General features: G+C 51.9%; 1 protein-coding gene and 1 non-coding gene across 2 annotated transcripts in view; one reads left to right on the forward strand and one right to left on the reverse strand.

The window, feature by feature from the left end:
• Window positions 1-307: 307 nt before the first annotated feature.
• Window positions 308-23,729, forward strand: part of OPRD1 (opioid receptor delta 1) — a 45,597-nt gene continuing 22,175 nt past the window's right edge. Inside the window, exon 1 of the mRNA XM_037057141.1 lies at window positions 308-521. The gene's annotated coding sequence lies outside the window, so the exon portion shown is untranslated. The remainder of the gene's footprint in view (window positions 522-23,729) is intronic.
• Window positions 7,250-7,356, reverse strand: LOC118994580 (U6 spliceosomal RNA). Its single transcript, XR_005068088.1, has one exon. It is a non-coding gene; the product is annotated as a U6 spliceosomal RNA (small nuclear RNA).

The following is a 23,729-nucleotide window of genomic DNA, read 5'->3' on the forward strand; positions in this document are numbered from 1 at the left end:
GCCTGAGTATGGAGCTGGGTGGAGAAAGATGGAAATGAACACCCACCTTGCTGACCTGTCTAGCCTCGCAGGGAGTGGGAGGCAGCTCAGGGTCTGGCAGGCAAATGGCCTGAAATGAGCTCTCTGGAGAGAGGAACAGGACAGTTCTTGATATAGAACTGTATGTGTGAGTGTGTGCATGTGTGTGTGTGCATTAAACAAAATGACATTATTCCACCACTCATAAATAGCCCATGTTAGCACTTTTGGCTCAAGATTTCCTCACTTTGTTTTCTTCCGCATTCACATCCAGGTCACCTGGCACTCAGCTGGAGTCCGAAGGTTGGGATAAAATGACTTGACCACTTGAGTCTGTGCCCAGAGGCAATTCTAATTTCCTTCTCAAAACTAAGTTTGTCCAGGGGGTGTAAGTGGGCACAGTCGCCTCTGATTCCTCCTTCCTAACTCCGTGGACTTCTCAGTCTCTGCTCTGCATCCTGTGGCTGTTCTGGTGTCTAACTCCTGGAGTGACACGCCTGGTGGTAACCGGGACCTGGAATTTGGCTTCTTTCCTCCGTTTCCAGAAGCATCCCCATTCACAGGCAGTCAGTGTGTATTCTGAACACGCCTAAGGTGGGAGGGACAAAGCATGGGGTTGCGGGACCAGAATACAAATCATTTAACATTGAAAGTTGACGCGCTGTTAAGGAAAGTCTCTGGGTCCTTCGCCTCCACCTGCTGCCTTGCTTCCTCTCCGGTCTGTCTTGTGGCTCCCTCCCCAGTTCTCTTTGTGCATCTCTCTCATAGGCTGGTCTGGGAGCTAATGCCCTTGGAAGAGCATGCACGCTCCCGGTCTCAGGGGGTTTATCAGAGTGTTGTCTTAAAGAGGGACAGTCCTCTTCCTAAGGAGCCTGCCGCCATCTGTTAAGGTGACAGACAATTCCTTCCATCCTGCTAGATGCATCCATCCTTTTTCTTTCTTTCTTTCTTTTAACAAAAATGAGCTCATTCTACACAATCTCTAGGACAACAGAGCTGATACTTCTTTTTCCATTTTACAAAAGAGGAAACTGAAACGAAAGCCGTAGCCCTGGCCTAAAAGCCGCTCTGCCTGACTCCACCTGGCCAGGCCTCCAGGTCTGTCAGCTACGCTCTGGGGTTCTAGGCACTTGCAGACATCTCTAATTAATGTGTTTAATGTTGCATTTGTTTTTTATTTATTGCTTCCTTCTCTTACTAGAATGGGAACTCAGTGAAACCACAGACCGTGTCCGTTTTGCTCACTGCTCTGTCTTCAGAATTAATCACATAGTAGGCTATCTTAGTCAGGGTTCTCCAGAGAAACTGGGCCAATAGGATGTGTGTATGTAGAGGGAAAGATTTATTTTAAGAAATTGGCTCATGTGATTATGGAGGCTGGCAGGTCCAAAATCTGTAGGGAGGAGCTGATGTGTTCAAGTCGAAAGGGGTCAAGCTGAAGAGTTCCCTCTTGCTTCTGGGAGGTCAGGCCTTTGTTCTGTTCAGTTAGTCAGTGGATTGGCTGAGGCCCACCCACCTTCTGGAGGGCAATCTGCTTTCCCCAAAGTCCACCAAATTAAATGTTAATCTCATCCAAAACCACTCTCCCAGAAACCTCCAGAATAATGTTTGACAAAATATCTGTGCACTGTGGCCCACGACACGTAAAATTAACCGTCACAAGAGTCGTATGGAAACCATCTGTGGAAAGAGTGTCTGAACAAATGAATTAACTTCCGGAGGCTGAGAGTCTCACCCGCATCACACAGTTGACAAAAACAAGGCCCGGTCTTCTGGAGTGGGTGCAGGCCGCTGTTCTTCCCACCCCACCACACGTCTTCTGTGCGGCCCCTGGGGCTGTTGTCAGAGCACAGGAGACAGGCTCCTGCAAACACTTTATATTCCACAAAGGTCTACGTGCATGCCTGGTGTCATTACAAAGTGCTCCTGCCAGGCATTATTAAAAAGTATGCCTTTGGATAGAAATGTTCTCTTCCCGTGTGACCTGAACCAACTGAACATTTATTCTTTTACAAAAAGGGGAGCCTCACCCATAACCTTCTCCTTGCGGGCATGAATCAGCTGAGGGCTGGACACTCTGGTGTGCAGATGAGGCCCTAACCCACTAATCTACTCATCAAATCCTCACCCAGTTCCCTTTGTGCTCTCTCCCCTCCGGCTCTGGCCAGACTAAGCTACTTCCTCTTCCCAGCACAGACCCTGCAATTAATTCCCTCCTCCACGTTGCACCTGGTGCTATTATAGCACCTGGGATGCACCATCCCCGCTTCTACACTTCATTCATTGTTGTTGTTGTTTTTATCCGACAAATATTTCTTAAGCACTTAGGACGTAGCAGGTACTGTCTTTGCATTGAGGACACTGTGATGAGTAAGAGAGTTAAGGTGCTTGCCCTTCTGGAGCTCACATTCTAGTATTGGGAAAACAGATACAACTCAAGCCAGTACGTGAACAAGATAATTTCAGGTGGTGGTAAGCGCTGGGAAGAAAGCCAGGAGGTAATAACAGGTTGCAAATAGGCAGATGTGAAAGATAGCGCTTAGGGTGGGGGAGAGATGTGATTTAGATTCGAGCTCAGTGCTGGTGTTTGAAGAGGGACCTGAACTTGTTAGAGGAGCCAGACACAGGGGGACTTGGGGAAGAACATTCTAGGCAGAGGGAACAGCAAGGGCCAAGGCACTTTGTTAGGCATATGGTAGGTTCTGGGGCCACAAAGATAAATAGGTATAATCCTTTCCCCTGAAGAGTTCATTATTTTGGGGGGAGGCAGAAATTATAGCTGACACCCCTTTGGGGGAATCTACCTGGACCATGAACTGATGACTCCAACCCTACTTTCTTCTCCAGGAACTTGCAACCTCCAGGGCTGCTGGTCTCTGGAAACTGTGTTTGTGTTCTGTGAGCCAAGTATCCTGTCATGGTGCTTTGCACCAGGAGGGTCACCTGACTTAAACCAATCACATTTCCTTCTCCCAGGACCACTGAATGTGGATTCAAACCCTACACCTGCGGCTGGCACTAGAACATTAACTCAAACATAGTTTGAGCAGCTGGTGTTAGGGTGTCTAACCCTCCTGAGGTCTCAGAGTTGAGAGGTGTCCGAGGTGAAACTAGAAGAGTCCCAGGCAAACCAGGGTGGTGGTCGCACTATGTGCTGTGTGTCAGGCTGAGTGTCAAGGCTGAGAATTTAGTTGCTGTGGGTGGTCAGACCCATCGCTGGGGCTGGAGCAGAAGAAGAGGCTGGTCTGCAGAAAGGAGGGTAGAGGAGAGCTGGGGAGCAGAGAGTGAGTGCCGGGATTGATTCTCTTCTTGGCCCCAGGGCCTTCCCAAAGCCAGCCTACTACATCCCTGACTGGCGTGGATTCTCGGACACCCATTTCCTTGCAATAAATCTCCTCTGTCCACTTACATGAGCTGCAGGGGGGTTCTGTTACTTGCAGCCAGGGTTCCAAATGATAGAGACAATGTCTATCAATAATGGTGACTCAGGAACTGCATGCACTCACAGAGGTGTCTGCAGTCCTGCGTGCAGCAGGGGCACCTGAGGATGTGACCTGCCCACTTGGCTGTGCCCCCAGGAAACCCCTCCCCAGCTCAGTATGTGGGCTGTGTCTGTCTCTCAACTCCCAACAACTTCATCTGACCCTCTCTTAGGACACTTCGCACCTCCTCCTGTCTACCTGGTATGTTTCCTTCTAGACTGTAAAGATTCGTGGACGATTCATCTTTGTACTTCTTCCCGTACACGTGTCTTTTGTATGAAAAGTGCTCGGTTCGATTATTACATGCAACAAAGGGCTCTAGACAACCGGGGGAGTGTGAATATTCTTAACGGGTGATAATAACCTCTTGCACTTGTGTGGTACTGCAGTAGAGAAAGCATTTTCAAGTTCATTTTCTGCTGGGCATTCAACTCTTCAGAATTTAGATATTAGTAATGACAATAACAATAATAGCAGCTGCTATTTATTTTGTACCTATTCTATATGCAAGGTAAGATGAAAAAAGCTCTTCAGGTTCAGAGAGAGGAAGTGATTTGCACAAGGTCCCCAAGTTTATATGCCACGGATCTGACCCCAGGGGCTTGTTTTCAGGCCGCAAACCCATGCTCTCTGCTGGAGCAGCAGGATCACAGGGGCCGAGTGCAGGCTGCTCAAGCCCTCTCTGGGTGCTCCGTGGTCTGATTCAGGTCCTCTGGGCAGGCCCTGGCTCTGCCCTGACTCCCTTGGGGACAGCAGGCTTAAGGTCACTGGGTTTGCCAGTCTGGGTAAGTCAGGCGAATTCTGCTCTCGCTTGGAGCCACTGTGGTTACCATGGCACCTTCCCATGGCTCCTCTCAGCGCAAACCTGGGGGCGAGCTGTTTTGAAGCAAACGGGGAAAACAGAAATCCTCCCAATAATGCAGGCAACTTTCAGACAGCCTGCCTCTCCTTGAAATTCCCTTCAGTGCCTCCCAGGTGGGTCTTGGGGCCATGGAGCCCAACCCCTCCATTTCATAGATGAGGAAACTGAGGCCCAGGGTGCTTAGTGTTTGACAAAGAGGTTTTGTGCCTTGGTCATACGGGTCTCTGGAGTCAGAGAGACCTGCGTTTCAGTCCAGCCTCCTCATGGCATGGGGCAAGCTCCTGAACTGCTCTGAGTCCGGGATTCCTCACCTGTAAACGGGATCGTGACCCTCCTTCCCTGAAAGAATTAGGTGAAGGATAAAATCAAATCACACACACACAAGTGCTTCCAGAAGTGCCTGTCATTTGAAGAGGTGCAGTTGCCCAAGGTCACCCTGCCCCACGTGGGGGACAGTGCATCGTTGCCGGATTCAGGAGGCATGGGTTCTGGTCTTGACTCTGCAGCTAACGGGCTTTCCCACGTTAGCTCTCAGCACCTTTTTCTGTAACTGAAAGGAGATGGTGCCTGAGGTCTTGTCCAGGTCTGAATTCTGTGCAGTTGGTGACAGATTGCTTGTCCTAGGGCTCCGACCACCCTGGCAGAATGGCTCTTGGACCCAGCCAGGATGTTGGCACGCAGAGCCTGACAGTCCTTTGCGGGAGAGGGAGACGCGCCTCTGACCTCTGAGGGCAGAATAGCCCACAAGGGTGGGGCTGGCAGCATTCAGGCTGTGCTCCCAGTGCCCACCTCTGGTTCAGGGTCCTGCCCAGGCTTTGTGGGGACAGGCTGGGGAGGACAGGGGTGGGCAGGGAGAGAAGGATACCTTGAAGAAGGAGGCTCTACCCATCTGACAAGGTCAACTGAAAGCAATTTTAACACCCTCTGCATCAGAGTACGGAGATGAGAGATGGGCAGCGGCCATGCTCCTGAGAGTAATCACTGAGCGGGGAGGAGGAGGAGAGAAGGAAGTGGGCGGCCTTAGGGACTCCAGTGGAGGGAATGGGAACTCCAAATGGGGAGGAGGAGGTTTGGGATGGAGTGAGAAGCTGGAGGACATAAGCAGAGAAAAAAGGTAGGGAGAGGAAAGGGAAGAACCGAGATTTGTCTAAGGAAAATGACTGCTTGATTAAAGACAGAACGCAGAGTGTTCACTCCCACCGTTGTGTTGTTGGCTTGCAGTCCCCTAAGGCCGGCCGAGTGCACGGTTCTCAGAGCGGAGAGCTGGAGAAGGCCTTCTCCCACTGGGTCACCCTTGGTCGCCTGGGCTGCTGGGGCCCATGCCTCAGAGGCCCCTGGCTTCCTGCCTGGACACCTAGGCCTCTATTCATGCAGGTCTAATTGGCACTGGGCTGGGGAACTTTGAGCCTGTCCTACACTCTCCTCCTAGCCACTGTCCCTTCCCTGCTGCTGCTCACTCCTGTTTCAAGTCCCTTCTAATCCCTCCCCTTGTTACCTTCCACTCTGAACAAACAAATCCTACAGTTTAACCCTTGTGAATGATCTCCAGGCAGGACCCAGCCTGCTAGTCAGTACATGTACCCAGCATTGGCTAAATCCCAGGGGCGGATTCCTCTAAGTCTGGGATCGCTTTGCCTCACAGGATGGAGGAAGGAAGGTTGATATAAACATAGTTATTGCAGTAATAGTAACAGCTAAGACAAGAGCTCACTGAATGCTCCCAACGGGTCAGGCACCACAACAAACTCTGCATTTGCATCCCCTCATTCATCTCCTTCACAATCCTATAAAATATGCATTATTATCATTTCCTCTTAGCAGGTAAGGGAACTGAGGCTTGGTGAAGTTGATAAACTTATCCAGAGTCATATAACTAGCATGTGACAGACCCAGTGCTCGAACCCAGGGCCCATACTCTTACTTTTTTTTCCTTTTATTGATTCCAGAGAAGGAAAGAGGGAGAGAAACATCAATGTGGCATAGAAACAATAATTGGTTGCCCTCTGTATAACACCCCAATCAGGGACTGAACTCCCAACCCAGGCATGTACCCAGACTGGGAATTGAACCCATGACTTTTTGGTTTGCTAGACAATGTCCCACTAACTGAACCACACTGGCTGGGGCCAGGGTCCATACTCTTAGTCACAAAAATTCCACCTCCCAGTCTCAAAACAAAGACACATTCATGCCAATAAACCACGTCTGTTTATTCCTGGGTCATTCGTATTGGGATGTTACCCAAACACTGGTATATCCTTTAGGAATGTTTTTAAGCTGCAAGTAATGGCAACAACAAAAAATGACAAGCCATTAAAGAGTAGCTTAAACAAGAGGTCTTGAAGCAGGAAGTCCAGAGCTGGTGTACTAAGAGCTCAGCATCATCACCAAAGACTCAGGACTTTTCTGTCTTTTTACAGAAAACCTCACCACATTAGTTTTTCTTTTTCTTTCTTTTTTAAAATGTATTTAATTATTTTTCAAGTACAGTTTTCTGTCTATTTCTCCCATCCTAACCCACCCCCCTTCCTCCCATTTCCACCCTTCTTATTTGTTGTCCATGTATCCTTTATATTTGTTCCTCTAAATCCCTCCCTTATTTCCCCTGAAATTTCCTTCCCTCTCCCCTCTGGTCACTGTCCCCCTGTTCTCTATTTCAGTGTCTTTGGCTATATTTTTCTTGCTTGTTTGTTTTGTTGTTTAGCTTCCTGTTAAAGGTGAGATCATTTGGTATTTGTCCTTTAACACCTGGCTTATTTCACTCAGCATAATGCTTTCCAGTTCCATCCATGCTGTTGCAAAAGGTAGGAGCTCCTTCTTTCTTTCTGCCGCTGCATAGAATTCCATTGTGTATATGTACCATAGTTTTTTGACCCATTCATTTACTAAAAATATGGAACGCTTTACGAATTTGCATGTCATCCTTGCGCAGGGGCCGTGCTAATCTTCTCTGTATCGTTCCAATTTCAGTATATGTGCTGCCGAAGCGAGCACTCTTTCTTTTTTTAAACTATTTTAGTTATTTACTTTTAGAGAGAGGGGAAGGGAGGGAGAAAGAGAGAGAGAAACATTACTCTATTGCCTCTCATATGCCCCAAGTTGGGGACCTTGCACACAACCCAGGCATGTGCCCTGACTGGGAATCGAACCAGCAATCTTTCAGTCTGCAGGATGGTGCCCAATCCACCAAGCCACACCAATCAGGGCACCACATTAGTTTTTCATCCTCATGCTTATTGCTTCTTGATTGCAGGACGGCTGCTACAGCTCTAGGCCTCGTACCAGCGTCCCAAGGGGTTTGGTCAGACAGCTTTCTTTTGATGGGGCTTTGCTTTTTATAATAGAAAAAAGTCTGCCAGCAGATTTCTCTTTACATTTCATTGGTTACATATCCCCTCAGACCAATCACTGATGTAAGCAAGTATGTATTGTGATGGCTCCTGCTTAATAAGTCATCTCAAAACCTAGTGGCTTGAAAAAGAGCTGTCTATGGATAGCTGAGTAGTTCTGTGATGTGAGCCAGGCCTGGCTGATCTTGGCTGGGCTCGCTCGTGCACCTGTGGTCAGCTGTTGGGTCTGCTGGGGGTCGCCTGCTCTAGGATGGCCTCACTCATTCACATGTCTGGTGTTGCCTGGTTGTCAACTGGGATGCCAGGTAATTGGGTCTCTAATTCAGCAGGCTAGCCCAAGCTTGTTTCCATGGCAGCGACAGGGTTCCAAGAGATTGGGTGGAAGAATGCAAGGCCCCTTGAGGCCCAGACTCTGAACTGGTACTGTCATTTCCTTCCCAAAGCAAGTCACAAGGCCATCCCAGGTATGAGGGATGGGGAAAAAGATTCCACTGCTTGATGGGAAGAGCTGCAAAGTCACATTGTGAAGGGCATAGACGCAGAAAGTAATGAAGAACTGTGACTATTTTGCAGTCGCTATAGATTACCATGATCTATTTAGGCCAACTCAAACCCCCAAGGTAGAGACAAGGCTTCCTTCCCCACAAATCAAGGGACTACCCCTACCGTTGACTGGGGTACAACCACATGAAATAAGGCAAGGACGTGGTTGTTGTCTAGGCTAACAGTATCTGGGCAAGGGGCTGACCCAGGTGCAGGGAGGGGGAGGGAGGTTTGGTAGCTTCAGTTCCTCCAGGCCGCCTTCCGTTTTTATCTGTCTTTACTTGATGCCTGGTCTGGGCCTCGTGACGTTTCCTCCAACGGGTATATGCATTTTCTCCATGCAATTAAGATGCAAAGGCAACTTAAAAATAAATAAATACAATAAACTCTGCCTCTGCATCCGTCTGCCAGGGTTGGGGAATCCAGTGTCAGTCACTGGGGCTGGGCTGGGCAGGGTGGTCTGGTCCTCCTCCTTGAGGTTTGCATGATCCAGGAAACACAGAGCAAAGACCTTTGGCACATGGTCCATCAAGGTCACCGCTGAGGTGTTTTTGGCTAAACCCCAAGGGCCCATTAGAAAGTGGGAAACTATCTCTGTTCCCTTGACCCTGAACTTGTTGCAGAAAATTTCAGGCTCTTATTACCCACCCATGTCTTCACTCAGGGAACTTACAACCTTCTCGGGCCTCCCCTTCTCTGCGGGCCCAACTCTCTCCTGCCTTGGCCACCTTTCCTCTTCGACTCCATTCTCTCCGCCTGACAGACTCGGGTTTCCCCAGCAGCGTCTGGGTGGGGTGGTTTTCTAGGAGCCCAGCACCTGACTGCGCTTCCAGGAAGGAGGCACACTAAGGGAACAGACGGTGCCTGATGGAAACTCCTCTGGGCTAATCCTGGGGAGCAGGCAAGGAAGCAACATAGCTGAGACGGGCTGGGGGCACAGGAATGGGTCAGGTGACCAAGGGGCTGGGGAGCCTGCAGTGCCATGCTTCAGGCAGAGAGGAACCATCAGCACAGCGGCCACTGACACATATTGAGCACCACCTGTATGCCAGGTGCTATGAAGCAGATACTTTTGTTGTCCCCATTTTATGAAACTCAGCGAAGTACCCTGCAACCAGTAAATGACTGAGCTGGGATTTCAAATTCAACCAGTCTGACACCAAAGCTCCCCTCTTAACCACTTAGATTAACCTGCAGGTGAGGGAAGCAGGCTATTTGGAGACCCACAGCCAGTTTATTTTGGTTGGACCATAGTGTGCGAAGGGAGAGTTGGTACAAGGGGCCAGCGAGGGAGAAAGAGGTAACCCTGCGGAGCACCCTGCAGCCATTGTTACTGCTTGAAGGCAGAGAGCCTGGCTGCAGGGAGATCATTTCAGGATGATTTCAGAAGCTATTTCAGAGGACGGTAGTAGGAAAAAAGAACAATGGCAGGATTTGGGGATTGTCTAGGAAGGATGGACAGGACTCGCTGGTTGGTGAGAGGTGAGGGATTGGGGGAGAGAGAGAGGTGAGTCAAGATTGCTGGCTTGAGAACTAGATGGATGGTATCAACCTGATTTCTTTGCCCGATTTGCTGTGTATCCTTGGGGGATCTCACCCGGGCTCTCTCCATGTCTGTCTTCCTAGCTACAAAATGAAGATAATGAAACCTGACCTCCCCACGTATCCAGATGGTGTCAGGATAAGATGAAGTCATCAATCTGGAAGTGCTTTGGAAAGTCAAAAGTGCTTTGCAAATGTAAGTGGTTATTATTTTATGGCTATTGTTAAGGTCCTCCCCCTCCTGGGGCTTGCAGATGGAGCCCGACTGAAAGGCAACCCAGGGGAGCTGCCCGCTCACTCAGAGGAGTCGCTGTATTTTCCATCAGGCAGATCTGTCTCTCTGGCAGGTGGGAGCCACATTCCCACGTACTAAATTGTTAATAGCTTCCCCAGGGAGTTCCTTTCTGCTCTGACTCTTTCTGCGATTTCTGTTTCTCCACTGCTGACATCTCCTGATGCCCCCAGTTGGCTCAGGATTTCCCAGGGGTGTATGAGTTTGTTTCCCCCCCGCCCAAGTCAAGGATGAGGACAAGTCCCAAGCAAAGCCTGGGTTACCATCCTGTCACCCAGCTGTGATGGGCTGTGTCTACTCTGTGCTTGACCAGGTACAGGGGTGAACTCAAGGGGAAAACTCTGCCAAGCAGAAGCAGAAGCAACGAGTTCTTGTGTTTTATGGGGGTGACTTTCTAGTCTTTGCTCTGAGAGGCAACATAGTGTGGCAGTCGGGAGACTGGCTTTCCGAGTGGCATCCCAGCGGTGGCTTGGGCAGGTAAACTAACCTCTGCAAAATGGAATAATAATAGCAGGACCTTACACTCTAGGGCCAATGAGGGTTAAAGGAAATAACCCACAAAGCACTTGGTGCAGTGCCTGGCACATGGCAAGCTCTCTACAGATGGTAGCCAAAGGGTCATTATGAGTTGTGACCACAGGAATGAGACTGCCTTTTAAAGGTAAATAGACTAGAATGCTCATATCCAAGGGTTGATCTCTTCAAGGTACTCACTTTAGGAGGCTATTGGGAATCCCCTTTATTTTATTTATTTTTTAAAAAGATTTTATTTGTTTTTAGACAGAGGGGAAGGGAGGGAGAAAGAGAGGGAAACATCAATGTGTGGTTGCCCCTAGCACGCCCCCTACTGGGGACCTGGCCTACAACCCAGGCATGTGCCCTGGCAGGGAATTGAACCAGTGACCCTTTGGTTCACGAGCATGTGCTCACCACTAAGCCACACCAGTCAGGGCGGAGTCCCCTTTAGATGCCATTCAAGTTTCCACTCATTCTTCCGAAATGTCCTTAGTGGGGGCAATGGACATGGACTTGGCCTGTGTCTTAGCTTGGGCTGCTATAATGAAGCACCATAGACTGAGTGGCTTATAAACAACAGAAATTTATTTCTCACAGTTCTGGACACTGAAAGTCCAGGATCACTGGACTTTCACTGAAAGTCCAGGGTGCCAGAATAGACGGGTCTCAGTGAGGGCTCTCTGCTGGGTTGCAGATGGCTGGCTTCTTGTTCTGTCCAGGGCAGACTCTCAAAAGGGGCTGTCCGTAATAGCATATATGTTTTTTGGCAATTATATTTCACTCATGTACTTGGTCATTTCCGTATCTTTCACAGCTTCTTGACTCTGAGCTCCTTTAAGAGAGCAGTGGTCTCACTCATCCTGGTGGTTTAACAATGATGCTTGGGCAGCCTTTCTCAGTTGGCAGAGCGTCGGCTCTTTCACCAGACCCTCCCCGATCCTACCCCTCTCCCTACCTTATAGATGAGAAACCAAAGGCTCAGAGAAGTGAAGTGAATCTTTCTCTGTCTTTTGCCTCCACCATAGCTATGGGTTTCCAACATAGCATCTCTGTACCCAGGAGGGACTCAAAAAACAGCGTGAAATGCAATTTTAAAAAACTCCTTTCAGCCCAGTGTGGCTGGAGCATGCCTTCGGGGTTGGGAGCAGGGTACAGAGCTGGAAGAGAACAGAAATAAACCCTGGTTGGGACCACACTTGGAAGACCCCAAATGCAAGGCCAAGGAGTGAGGATAGCCTTGCTCGGTGATGGCCAAAAGCCAAACGCAGGCCTGGAGCTGGGATCTGGCATTTCAGTTCCAAGTCAGATGTGATTGCAGAGTTTACGCAAAGGGTTTTAGCTACTTAGAAGAATCCCTAGGTCTGTAGTAAGCTGTGTCTATTCTGTGTCCACCAAAATGGGAGCTCAACTTTTCAAAGTTGAAATTGAACTTCCTATTCAATCACTCATTCACTGATTGCCAGGACTGTACTAAGGTGGGGGCGCAGGAGTGCATAAGACCCAATGTAAAGGCGATGCACAGAAACCCAGGGACTGCCCAAGTGATATGTGGGACATTCTATGAAGGAGAGGTACATGATGCTACGAGAACAAATGACAAGGGCCCCTGGTCTTGTTGGTGGGGTTAGGGACAGTGAGCCAGGTGATGTTTAAGCCGAAACCTGAAGGACGAGTGGCACTAGCTTGGGGACGTGGCTAAGCCTTCCAAGTAGAAGAACTAGAGTGAGCAACTATCCTGAGCTAGGAGGGAATTTGGCTTGTTGCAAGGGTTGGGAGGGGGCCAGGACTCTCATAACGCCACCCTCCTCTCTCCTGCTCCAATTTCTTTCCCCTGGCACCAGAAAAGTCTCTGAGTACAGGGCCTTTAGGTACAGGGGAGGGAGTTTCGGCAGCACATCTGACCACAGAGCAAAAACCACCTCTGATGAGTGCTTAGGTGATAAATGGGGAAGCCTTTCGGGGAGGAGTGTAGTGCGGCCGATCAAGGGGCTTGGACAGCAGCTGGGAGCGGCAGAGAGAGTGGAGGGGAGGGTGACTTGGAAATTCTTTGTTCTTTCTGGGAAAAGGTAAGAGCTTTGCGAATAGATGGATGACTCAAGCCAGAGAGTGACATGGGTGAGGGGTCCTTGACCAGCCGCTTTTAGGGCCAAGAGCATCACCCTAAGGCCTAGAGCTCAGGAACCTCAATGTGCTCCCACTCCATTCATCCACCTTTATTCATCTAACCATCACCCGCCTTTATTCATCTACCAACCATTTTCTGAGCACTCCCTGTGACCCCAGCCCTCTATGGGGTACAGGGATCAACCGAGCCTCGTTTCCCCAAGGAGGAAGCAAACTCAGATAGAAATAATTGCCATATGGGATCATTTAGTGTCTATCTAGTCTTCTCATCTGTAAAATGGGGACACATGACAGAATCTACTCCGAATCGCTGATGCACGGATAAAGTGCTTATCAGAGTGCCCGGAACAGAGAAATGGTTAGTAGAGAGAGTGTTTGGGCAAGGACAGGAACCCCAAGAAGGAGGATGGATTTGGGTGTGGGCAGGCCGGGTTAAGGGAGGAGTGTACAAAATGACCCTCTTCCAGTGTCCGTTGAGCTCCTGCCCACCACCTCATCCTGTTCTCTCCACATTGGCTCCCTGCCTCCCTTCCCCTCTGCCTGGCCTCCTTTTATTCCCTCTGACCATCATGTCTTTGCCCATGTGGCCATGTGGTTGCTTTGTCTGGAATGCTCTTACCTGGTTTCTTCTCTAAGTCAGTTACTCCCCAAACTTCACCTGTCACCCTAAGTGTCATTTCCTCCAGGAAGCCATCTGGACCTCCGGCTTTTTTCCCCCCTCTACCATAGGGAAGCCTTGCTTTCCTTCACTCTCCTCAACTTGTAACTTTATCTTCACTGGTGAGATTTTAGGACTGTTGTCTCTCCTCTCCTGGTCTGTGACCCCATGGGGTGGGGGCCGCATCTGGTTTTGTGCACTAGCAGATGGCCAACGGTAAAGAGCCAGATGCCCTGGCTCTTATACTCAGCGTCCCTTCCAAAATCTGTTGAGTGAAGGAATGGGGTGCAAGAACCCCCCCCCCCAATTTACTGCTTATTCATGAAGCACTTACTGTGTGCGGGCACGGAGCTAGTTCTTCAGTCTCATCATCTTAATCTCCCCAACAATACTCTGAGCCAGGTGGTGTGATTAGCCTTTTACAGATGAAGCTAATGAAGTTGAGAGAGGCTAAGTGAGTCACTCAAGGTCATTATTGGTCAGTGCTGGGGTGAAAGGCGGGATTCATCTTCAGATCCTCCAGACTCCGAAGCAGCGGTTAAATTGGTGTGGGGTGGGGGTCGGGGGGTGACGGAGATACAGGGGGCGGTAAGTTCGGGCTGGGGTGGGGTACACCCGAGCCCACGGAGTGTCTCTAGGGAGGGATTGGGAAGCTTCCTCGGCCCAGCTCCAAGCCTGTGGTGCAGCACCCGCCCCCGGTCTCGGGCGCAGACTGGAGGCCGCCTCCGGGCCACGTGGTGCGCGCAGCAGGCGCGTCCGAGAAGCCCGCATCGGCTCTCAGCTCAGAGCGCTCCGGGCGAGGAGAGCTGGAGGGAGAGCTCCGGGGAAGTGTTGGTGCAGGCGGTGAGGCGGGCAAAGGAGGCGCGGAGAGAGCGAGGCGGCCAGGGCGCTGCAGCCGGCGGCGTCGTGGCTTCGGCCCCGGCCCTTGGAGCGCTCTTCGCGCCTGGTCTCTGCGCCCTGGGCGCACGGTGGAGAGGAACGCGGCACTGGCCTCCCAGCAGCCATGGAGTCGGCCACTTCCACTGACACCGAGCTGCAGTCCCCGCTCCTTGCCACGGCTTCGGACGCCTTCCCCAGCGCCTTCCCCAGTACTGGCACCAATGTGTCGGGGCCGCCTGGTGCCCGCAGTGCCTCGTCCCTCGCTCTGGCTATCGCCATCACCGCGCTGTACTCAGCCGTGTGCGCCGTGGGGCTGCTGGGCAATGTGCTCGTCATGTTCGGCATCGTCCGGTGAGTCCGCTGCCGAGTGGTGCCTCGGGCCTGGACCGGGGTAGCGTAGGGACTGCAGACTTGGGACCTTGACCTCGGACCCCAGACTCCACCCCCGCCCCGGGCCTCTGTACTTCCTGCAGGGGGCGCATGTGGCCAAGCTCGAAGACCACTTCCATTGAAAGGAGGACGCTGAAATTTGCATTGTATCTCTGTGTGTGTGTGTGTGTGTGTGTGTGTGTGTTTAAATAACACTTGATCATCTGTTGGCATTCCCTTGCCTCTGCATCAGGCTCTGTGGGACTTTTTGGCAACAGTTTGTGTATCTGCCAGTTTGTGAGTGGGTGACTCTGTGTTTGTGACAGTACAAATGCTCTGTTTGTTTGCACCTCCGGAACCCATAGGGGTGGGCAGAGATGCCCCAGGTGCCCTGGGCCTCTGGTGAGACAGCTGTGTACAGGTTGTCTCTGCAGCTGGGGTGACAGTGTGCGTGTGTGTGTGTGTGTGTGTGTGTCTGCTCTGTGCTGCAGGGGCACTCACCAAATCACACTTGGTGATCATCCTTGGGGATCCCCCGTGCTGGTGTGTGCTTGTCCCACACTGTCAGTTTGTGATTCTCTCTGTATGAGAATGTGACAAGGTGTCATTTCTTGTCAAACCTCTGAAACCCTAGAGGGAGGGGAGCATCCAGAGTGGCCTTGGACGCATGTGTTTGCACACTTGTGTGTGTTTGGGGACGGAGAGCCCGTGGTTCCTGGGCACAGTGGGCATCCACTCTGGGTCAGCCGTGCAGCTCTTCGCTCCTGTCCCCAGTGGCCATCTGGTCAGACATCCTGGGTGTGGTTTCAAGAGGCCTCAGATCCTCTTCACAAATGCCCTTTCCATGTATTTTCTCCTCTCCTCTCATAGTTTTAGTGTTTTTTCCCCCGCTTGTTTGTTTTTTACCAAAGGCAGCAGTGGTTTGCTTGGGCTGGAGTTTGTACTTTCACATCAGGACGTGAGGCTCTCTCCGCGGAGTCTGAACCATCAGCCTGCCCCACAAGTGGTGCCCCCACCCAGCTCTGCTAGTTCAGACAGGGGCAGACGGATGGAAAGGAAACTGCTATTCTTATAACAGCAAAGATGTCCTGGTATTTACTGCTAGTTGAAAATGGGTCCTCTGGGCTGGTTGATCGAGGGCACAGCCCTAAACCTCTCTGGGCCGTAGTGCCGCCAGGCAGGGCAGGGGAAGATTGTGGACTCAGAAGTTGGAGATGTGAACTGGGGTCTCAGCCCAGTCACGGATGCCCGACCGAGCGAGGGCAACGTTCCCCTGCCCCACCTCCCACTGTCCTCTCTTTCTTGGTCTGAAGGACAGACGCTCGGCTCCGCCCGCCCCCCCATGGGAAGTACAGCGTCTCTGCAGGACGGAGCACCGAGTGCTGGAGGGGGGTGTGGGGGTGTGGGTGTTGAGGGGGCTTTGGCATCCATAAGCTCTGGGAGATCTTTGCTCCCCCAGGAAGAGTGGAAGACACGAGAATTTCCTGTGTTTTCAGTGACTCATCACCAGCTACCGTGGGCAAATTCCCCCAACACAGGCAGCGCTGATCTTTGCTTTGTGTTTTTGCCAGTGATTCTCTCCACTTTGCATTTGGGGATAGTATAGGGTCTAGAGTTGGGCCACCAGTGGTGAATGTATAAATCCCGGCTCTGCCGTGGACTGGCTTTGGGACTTAGGTGAGTCACTTAGTCTCTTTGAGCCTCACTTTCTCCATCTATAGAATGGGGTAATCATAGGACCTCCTTCAACAGGGCTTTTGTGTTGTGTCAATGGGAAAGCATATATAGTGCAGCTGGCGGGGTGCCTGGACCCCGTAATGGGAGCTGTCTGTGTGATGAAGAGGAGGGAGGCACTCGCCCTCAGGTGGGCCCGACAGCAGCTGCTGTTCTGAGATTCCGGGGTCCTGGCATGCACCCCTTCTCGGCGGGGCCCTTGGTGCTCTAGCCTGGGAAGAGCTGAGTGTCAGCATGTGCAGTCCCAGTCCCAGGGCCTCTGGCTGGTGGGCTGATGAGCTCAGCACCCCCATTGCCCTTGAGCTAGGGGAAGGCCTCTCATTTCCGAGAGTCTACTCAAGGAAGGCCCTGGGCTCAGCCTGCTCGGGGTACCCCCAACCGACCTTCCCCAAATTGCCTGATCAAATGCATCTTGCCGGCAGTGCTATGAAGCCCCCTGGGCCCCAACTTTGCTAAGGCGTTTCCCTGGCCGGCCATCTGTGTGATGAGCATATATCTGGGTCTGAATGATTCAATCCTCACCTACCGCCCTGTCAGGTAAGCGTTAGAATCCTCATCATCGTCCCTATTTTACAGACGAGGAATCTGTGGCTCGGAGAGAAGCAGGGTGACTTGTCCTGAAGGCCTCCAGCTAGGTAGACACAGAGCTGAACCCTGGTCTTATGACTCCCAAGTGCAAAACTTTTTTCAGAGCTGCCTGGGTTAGGGAACAGTCAAAGAAATGCATGGAAGGAGGAGGCTGAACCTGCCCCTCCTCTGGTCCTAGAACCCTCAGAGAATGATGGTGACAAAAGGACGGGGAGCCTACACATTGTTTGACCCCATGTATTTTAGGCTGCTGTCCTTGGGGGAGAGGGGAGGGGAATGAGGGAGGCTCAGATTTAGTCCTTCCCCACTGAGTGGGAGACTAGGGACATTGCGGCTGCCTGGAGCTCCGCTTCTGCTGGCGAAGTCCCAAGAGCAGTGGGGGGAGGGGAGCCCAGGACAGCGAAGCCTCTGCTCTGTCCTACTCTCTGGCCCCCCATGTGGGGCCTGGAACAACCAGTAGGGGAGTCAGTGGGTTGGTTGGATGAATGAATGAATGAATGAATGGATGAATTCTGCTTGTCAATCTTGAGCTTAGGCAGTTTGGGGGGGTAGGAGGAAGGGAAGGGGAGGTTTGCAAGGGAAGATCCGGAGGACCCGTGGGGCAGTAGAGCAGGGCAGTGTAGTGTCGAGGCTGGGGCTCTGAAGCCAGACATCTAAGTTCAAATCCTGAGTTTGGAGCCACATACTCGCTGTGTACTGGGGCTGGCGACTTCACCTCTGCCGCTCGTTTCTTTGCCTGTAAAGTGGGAATGCAATGCATCCTGTGTTGTGAGCATTACATGTGATAACATGCTGTCTCTGAGCCTTTCAAGCTCTTTGAGAACAGGGAGGGTGTCTGTGTGAAGGAATGGAAAGAGTTAACTAATTCAAGAACATCCTATGCCTGCTCTGTGCTGGATGCTGAGATGAGGGGGTGGGGGAGAAAAGCCCCTGCCCTTATGGAGCTTAGAGTCTGGTGGGAGAGGCGGCGTTCATTGGCTAGTCACCCAACACTCTTCCATTTGTAGCTGTGGAAGAGTCTGCAGGGGTTTGGGAGCCCACGACGGGGGTCTCCCCTGGGTGGGGAGCTCAGAGGAGGCCTCTGAGGAGCTGATGGATGAGGAAGGGGTAACTGAGTACAAAGCTGAGGGAGCAGCTTCTGGTGGGAAGAGGACATGGACGAGGTGCTGAAAGACAGGAACCCGGGGATCTCAGAATCGGACATCACGAAGCATTCTCCATTCCTTTCCCTCCTATATCCTGTGTCTCTCCCCACTTCACGGGCTTGCCTGAGAGGCCCACTCCTCCTTCGGGATGCAGAGAGGGGCCTCTGGGGAAACAGCCTGTGGTTCCTGAAGAGTGAGCAGGATTTTTCGGGACACCTGCTGCCCAAGCAGAGCATCACTCCCTAGTCCTGTGATGAGAGTTCGGCTGGCCGGTGACTCCGTGGGTCCTCAGAACAGATGCTGGGCAACCCCTGTTTCCGGGCGGAGTCAGGGCCCTGAGCAGGGCTGGTGTCTCGTAGCCCCCTCTGGCAGCCCTCTGGGCAAGATGGAGTGTGAAGAGCTTAGCCGGAGTGCCCCCCCATTTCTGACACGTCACTCCATCTTCCCTCTCCTTAGTCCAGATCTTCCTGGTCTGCCTGCCCCAGAGTCCAGGTGGGTAAATGGAGTCTGTGCTTTTCCACTTGGCCTCTTGTCTGTGCCACGGCCTGCTCTGTTTCCCTACCTCCACCTCTCCCCGACCCTGGTTTCGGCAGGCTGGCACCCTGCTGTTTCTCTTACCACTCCAACTCCACCCTCACCTCACCCCACTGTTCCGTCTGATCCCCTGTTTTAGGCTCTGTGCTTCTTTGCCCCTTGATCTCTCCCTCAGCTCATGTCTCTTTGGATGAAACGCTGGCTCTGTCACCTACTAAGGTCTTTTAGCAGGTTGGATGTCCACTCTGCAGCTCAGTTTCTTCAATTGTAAAATGTAGATTCCAGTTCCTGCCTCCTAGGCCCCTTTGTCCTAAAACTAAGATGGTGTTGATAAAGCATCATCTTTCGCTTCCCAACCCAGGTGACCGCAGCACGGAGCTGGGAGGGGAGGTTGAGCCAGGCACTGTGGGCTGGGGCAGATCATGACAGGTTCTGGTGTCCCCTCTGTCTACTACCCAGGTGCCACGGGTTGCTGGGAGGTGTTCAAGTGTCAACTTTTCAGGATTGGGAGCTCTGAGTGCCCTGTCTTGATTCTGGGGACCCAGCATAAACTCCTTCCCTTTGGTCTCCCTCCCCTCTCTTGTGGCCTGGGTTGGGGTCCATGGACCCAGTGCCCCTGGGCCAGGTGAGATCCCAGGGAGGTGACACAGTGCAGTCCTAAAGGTCACAGCTGGAGTTCAGGTGGTGCCCCATCTCAATCCCAGTTCAGTCACATCCTGGGCAAACAGCCTGACTCCCTGAGCCTCAGTATAAAATTGGGGTGATCGTTGCAGATTACCCGGAGGACTAGGGAGCTTGTGCGTGTGAGAGGCCATGGCCCAGCACCGGCACGTTGCAAGCCCTCAGGTAACCAGCACCCCTGCAGCTGCTCCAGGCACGCAGAGCGGGCGGCCCTGAGGCCTGTGTTTTCCACCTCGGGCCCTCTCCTACTTCCTGCATCGTCTGCACATTTCCTCACTCAACAAGCATTTGCTGATGCTGACCCCTGCTGGACCTGTCCAGCCCCAGCTCCAACTCCCAGGCTGTCAGCTTAAGCCTCAGCATGGTCTCTGGCTCCTAACCCAGCCATGCCCTTCAGGACCCCCAGGATAGTTACATGGGGTGGAGCATTCCAGACACAGGGAACAGCATGAGCCAAGAAAGGTTCGGTGGAGGTTCCAGAGCTGCAGAGGGCGGGGAGGTTCACCGTGGCCGAGATTAGAGTCAGGGCTGGGTGGCTGTGACAGGGGAGAGCGCATAGGGACAAAAGCAGGAAAGGCCTTGCCAGCAGGTGTCTTCCTCACCGCGGCTGTCATGGTGCCTGCTGTGAGCTTCGTTTTGGCTGTGCTCTGGAGCCAGGGATGAATCCATAAGCTACGGTCCCCGCCTTCCAAAATTCCCGGTGGGGTGCAAATGTTGGAGGCACTCTGTGGACCAGCCCCAGGTAATTGGAGGGAGGACCGAGGAAGGAGATGGCCTGGCAGGGCTGTGTTAGGGGCCAGAGGTTGTAGTGAGGCTCCACTTTCAAGTCTGGACAGTGGGAGCATGGGCTGGACAGGCCCTCAGGTCTCTCAGTGAGGTGGCTGTGCTGGGAAGTGAGGGAGCTTTGGGTCACAGGCCATTGGGGAAAGGACTCTGGAGCCATCGGTCTGTCCCTAATGGTGTTCGAGAGGATGAATTGGTGTGGGTGGATGGGGAGGACCGCAATGTGGGGAAACCAGAGAGGCCAGCTCAGGGTGTGGAAGAGAGCCGTGTGACCTTGGACTGGTCACTGACACCCTGGCCTCAGTTGTCCCCTGAGGCACTGTTGGACTTCTAAGAAGGCAGGAGGCTAGGCCAGATGACCCCTGGTGAGGAGGAGCAGGGACAGTGAGCGGCAGCCCTGGCTGGTGTTCCTGCTCTGTCTGCTGGCCTTGACCTGGAGCTGACACTTCCCAGGCCTTGGGTTCATTCCCTGAGGAGTGTGTGACTCAGGCACAAGTGACTGAGGCCAGAAGAGTCACAGAGGCCACTGAGGAGCCTCTCCTGAGCCTCTGCCACATGCCAGAGGCTTGTCCAAGCCTCATGACGGCTCTGCCCCTGGGGCTATAGATTCTCACGTACAGACGAGGGCGTAGGTGCCACTCAGGCCCAACAGGTGCAAACTCAGGTCTTTCTGACTCCAAGACCACTCCACTTGAACTCCACTACTGCCGTCCACGAGGCACAAAGGGGATGGGGGCAAGAGCGGGGGTGTCCGTTAGAGAAGGCAGGAACAGGGCGGACTGCAAACCTCTGAGGCCCCTGAGAGGGTGGTGGGATAACAGCTGTTGAGAGCCTGGACATTGGAGTCAGACTGACCTGGGATCACATCCCCAGCTGTGCCACTTGCTAAGAGAATGAGGTTGGGCCATCCATGCACAACCTCTCTAAGGCTCAGTTTTCTTATCTGTGAAATGGGAGTAGCAATAGACCCATTTAGGGTGGTTATGGGAAGTTCCAGAGGCATGACATGAAGGACTTCGGCACAGAGCCAGGCATTTAGTGAGCATTCAGTAAACATTTCCTATTATTTCTATTAGTTAGAAGAGGAGTGAGACTTGCTTCTCATTCATTTGATCGATGTTTATTGAGCCCCATGGGAAGTAGAATTATTGGGTGGAAACTGTAGGGAAACTTTATCAGCTCAATATTAGAAACATCCTTTTACTATAAAGGTAACCTAGTAGTTATTTCAGAGAAAAGCTTTGCCTTTCTGGTGTGTTTCCTTCTCTTTCTCTCTTTTTAGCCCCCTCTGTGTTTTAATGGCATGAGGATTGCACTATAAATAATGATCGCATCATATAAAATATTTCGTAAGCTGCCTTTTCGCTTAACATTATGTCATGAGCACATTCTTATGTTAGCAAACATTCTCTGAAAACATGATTTTTTGATGGTTGCATTATATGAATGTGTTCTATTTGGGAGGACTTATGTTATTTCCAGTACTATGACAATCTAAATAATGCGTCTGTGAACATTCTTGAACACTTATGTTTGTACACATCTCATAATTTCTTTTTTAAAAAATCTTCTTTATTTCCTTTTAGAGCGGGTGGGAGGGAGAAAGAGAGGGAGAGAAACATCAATGTGTGGTTGCCTCTCGGGCACCCACTACTGGGGGCCTGGCCCACAACCCAGGCATGTGTCCTGACTGGGAGTTGAACCAGAGACACTTTAGTTTGCAGGCCGGCACTCAGTCCACTGAGCCACACCAACCAGGGCACACATCTCATGATTTTTATAAGAAATTTTGCAACTGTCACAGCTCTCCAAGAAGGTATGGGAGCTTCTCGTCACTGAGGTATGTGAGGGGACACTGGCCGACCACTGGGTGCAGGTTTGGGTGCAGGAAAGATAAGATAATTTCAGGCTCCTCTCACTATGGCTGAGCTTTGAAGAACGCGTCTCAGACACTGTGATCTCAGATTCTCTTTCTCCCCTGCCGGGCAGATGATGCCTGGACTTTGGGAGGAAGGGGGCTGTGCAAGGGCAAGGCGTGATTTCATTAAGCTCAGAGTCCTGGGACCTCTAAATCCAATTGGCTACCCAGAATGTCATAACATGCCCAGGAAGAGGGATAATCGGGGGGAGGGCAGGACAGAAAGCCTGGCTTAAATGAGTAACTGTACATCATGCAGGCTTCCGCGGCCCCACTACCAGCTGGGGGACGTGGGGTGGGATGGGGCGTCTGGGTTGTGCTCTGTTGATTTATAGCTCCCTGTGCAGCTGCAGAAATCAGTAGCTTTGTCTCTGGCCTGGGTGGGTGTGTGCGGAAGAATTATGTCTTTTGTCACTTGCGGAATCTTTCCTGGTAAACGGAAAGAACTCAAACTTCAGAGTCCTCTGAGCCCTCTTCAATGGACATCACACACAGAGAGGTGGATACAGCCTCGCTCCCCTGCCTGCGGAAGCGGCCGTTCACCAAGGCATAGCATTTTGGATCATGGATAGTGATTCTTTTTTATTGAACACTTATTTTATGCCATGTGCCCGGCTTAGAGTATTTTATTTAATCCTTATGCCTGGGTGAAGTGAGCCCCATTTTATAGATGAGGAAAGCTGAGGCTCAGAGAAGAGAGATGACATGCTCCAAGTCTCAGAGTTGGGTTGAAATCAGGCCATGCTGACCTTAGAGCCCACACTCGTAACCACTGCCCTGGCTTCTGCCGCCTTGTATGTCAAGTTCAGCCCAGCTGATTTATAAGGGAGGAAACTGGAGCCTGGAGATGTTTTGTGTCTTGTGAGTTAGAGGCCAAGTCAGGACTGGAACCTACCTTTCCTAACCCCTTGCCCCTTCTTCTTACATCTCTTTCCACGCTTGGAATTACCTGGCTAAGGGAGAGCCAAGGTACCCAGTTGGAGATCATGGTACCCGGGAGCAGGAGACCTGGGTTCTTGCACCAGTGGTCCGGCCTGAGGGCTACCGACAATGCCTGATAGGCCCCAGTGAACCCCAGGTTTCCTGGCACAGGGTCTGCAGCTGGCATGGCCGCTGCAGCCTTCAGAGTCAGAGAGATTGGGGTTCAAATCCAGGTCTGCTTCTTGCTGGCCGCCTGCCCTTGAGCTCACCTCACTGAGCCCGTTTTCTCATCTGTGAAATGGAGGCGATAGAGAAACACCTGTTGAGCAGAGAGAAGAAAGGACACGTGGACATGGAAACAGGTGGTGATTGCGGGGGAGGTATGGGGGGACTAAATGGTAATGGAAAAAGAATACAATTTTAGAAAATAAAATGTGCCCTGGAAAGGAAAAGCACCTGTATGGCAGGGTCGTGGTGAACATCCGCACCGCAGCCCCTCTAAGTACCAGGCACACTTCCAGGCGCGGGGCGTGCAGCGGTGAGCAAGGCACTGTCCCTGCTGCCCTCAGGGAGGTGACATTCTCGTAGGGAAGAGAGAGACGATGACAAACCAGATGTGAGGTGAAGGCTGTGGGCAGTGATGCCAACTAATACAGGCCTGGGGACAGAGCCCAGTGGGGCTGCAGGTGCACACAGTGAGGCTGAGGGGAAGGGGGCACTTGGCAGAGGCCTGTTGCCGGGAGGAAGTGTTTTTGGTAGAGGGTACAGTGAGGTCAAAGGTTAAGAGGGA

This window comes from Sturnira hondurensis, unplaced genomic scaffold (genome assembly GCF_014824575.4).
Source record: "Sturnira hondurensis isolate 20B ecotype Veracruz unplaced genomic scaffold, ASM1482457v3 Scaffold0009516, whole genome shotgun sequence".
Classification (NCBI taxonomy): Eukaryota; Metazoa; Chordata; class Mammalia; order Chiroptera; family Phyllostomidae; genus Sturnira; species Sturnira hondurensis.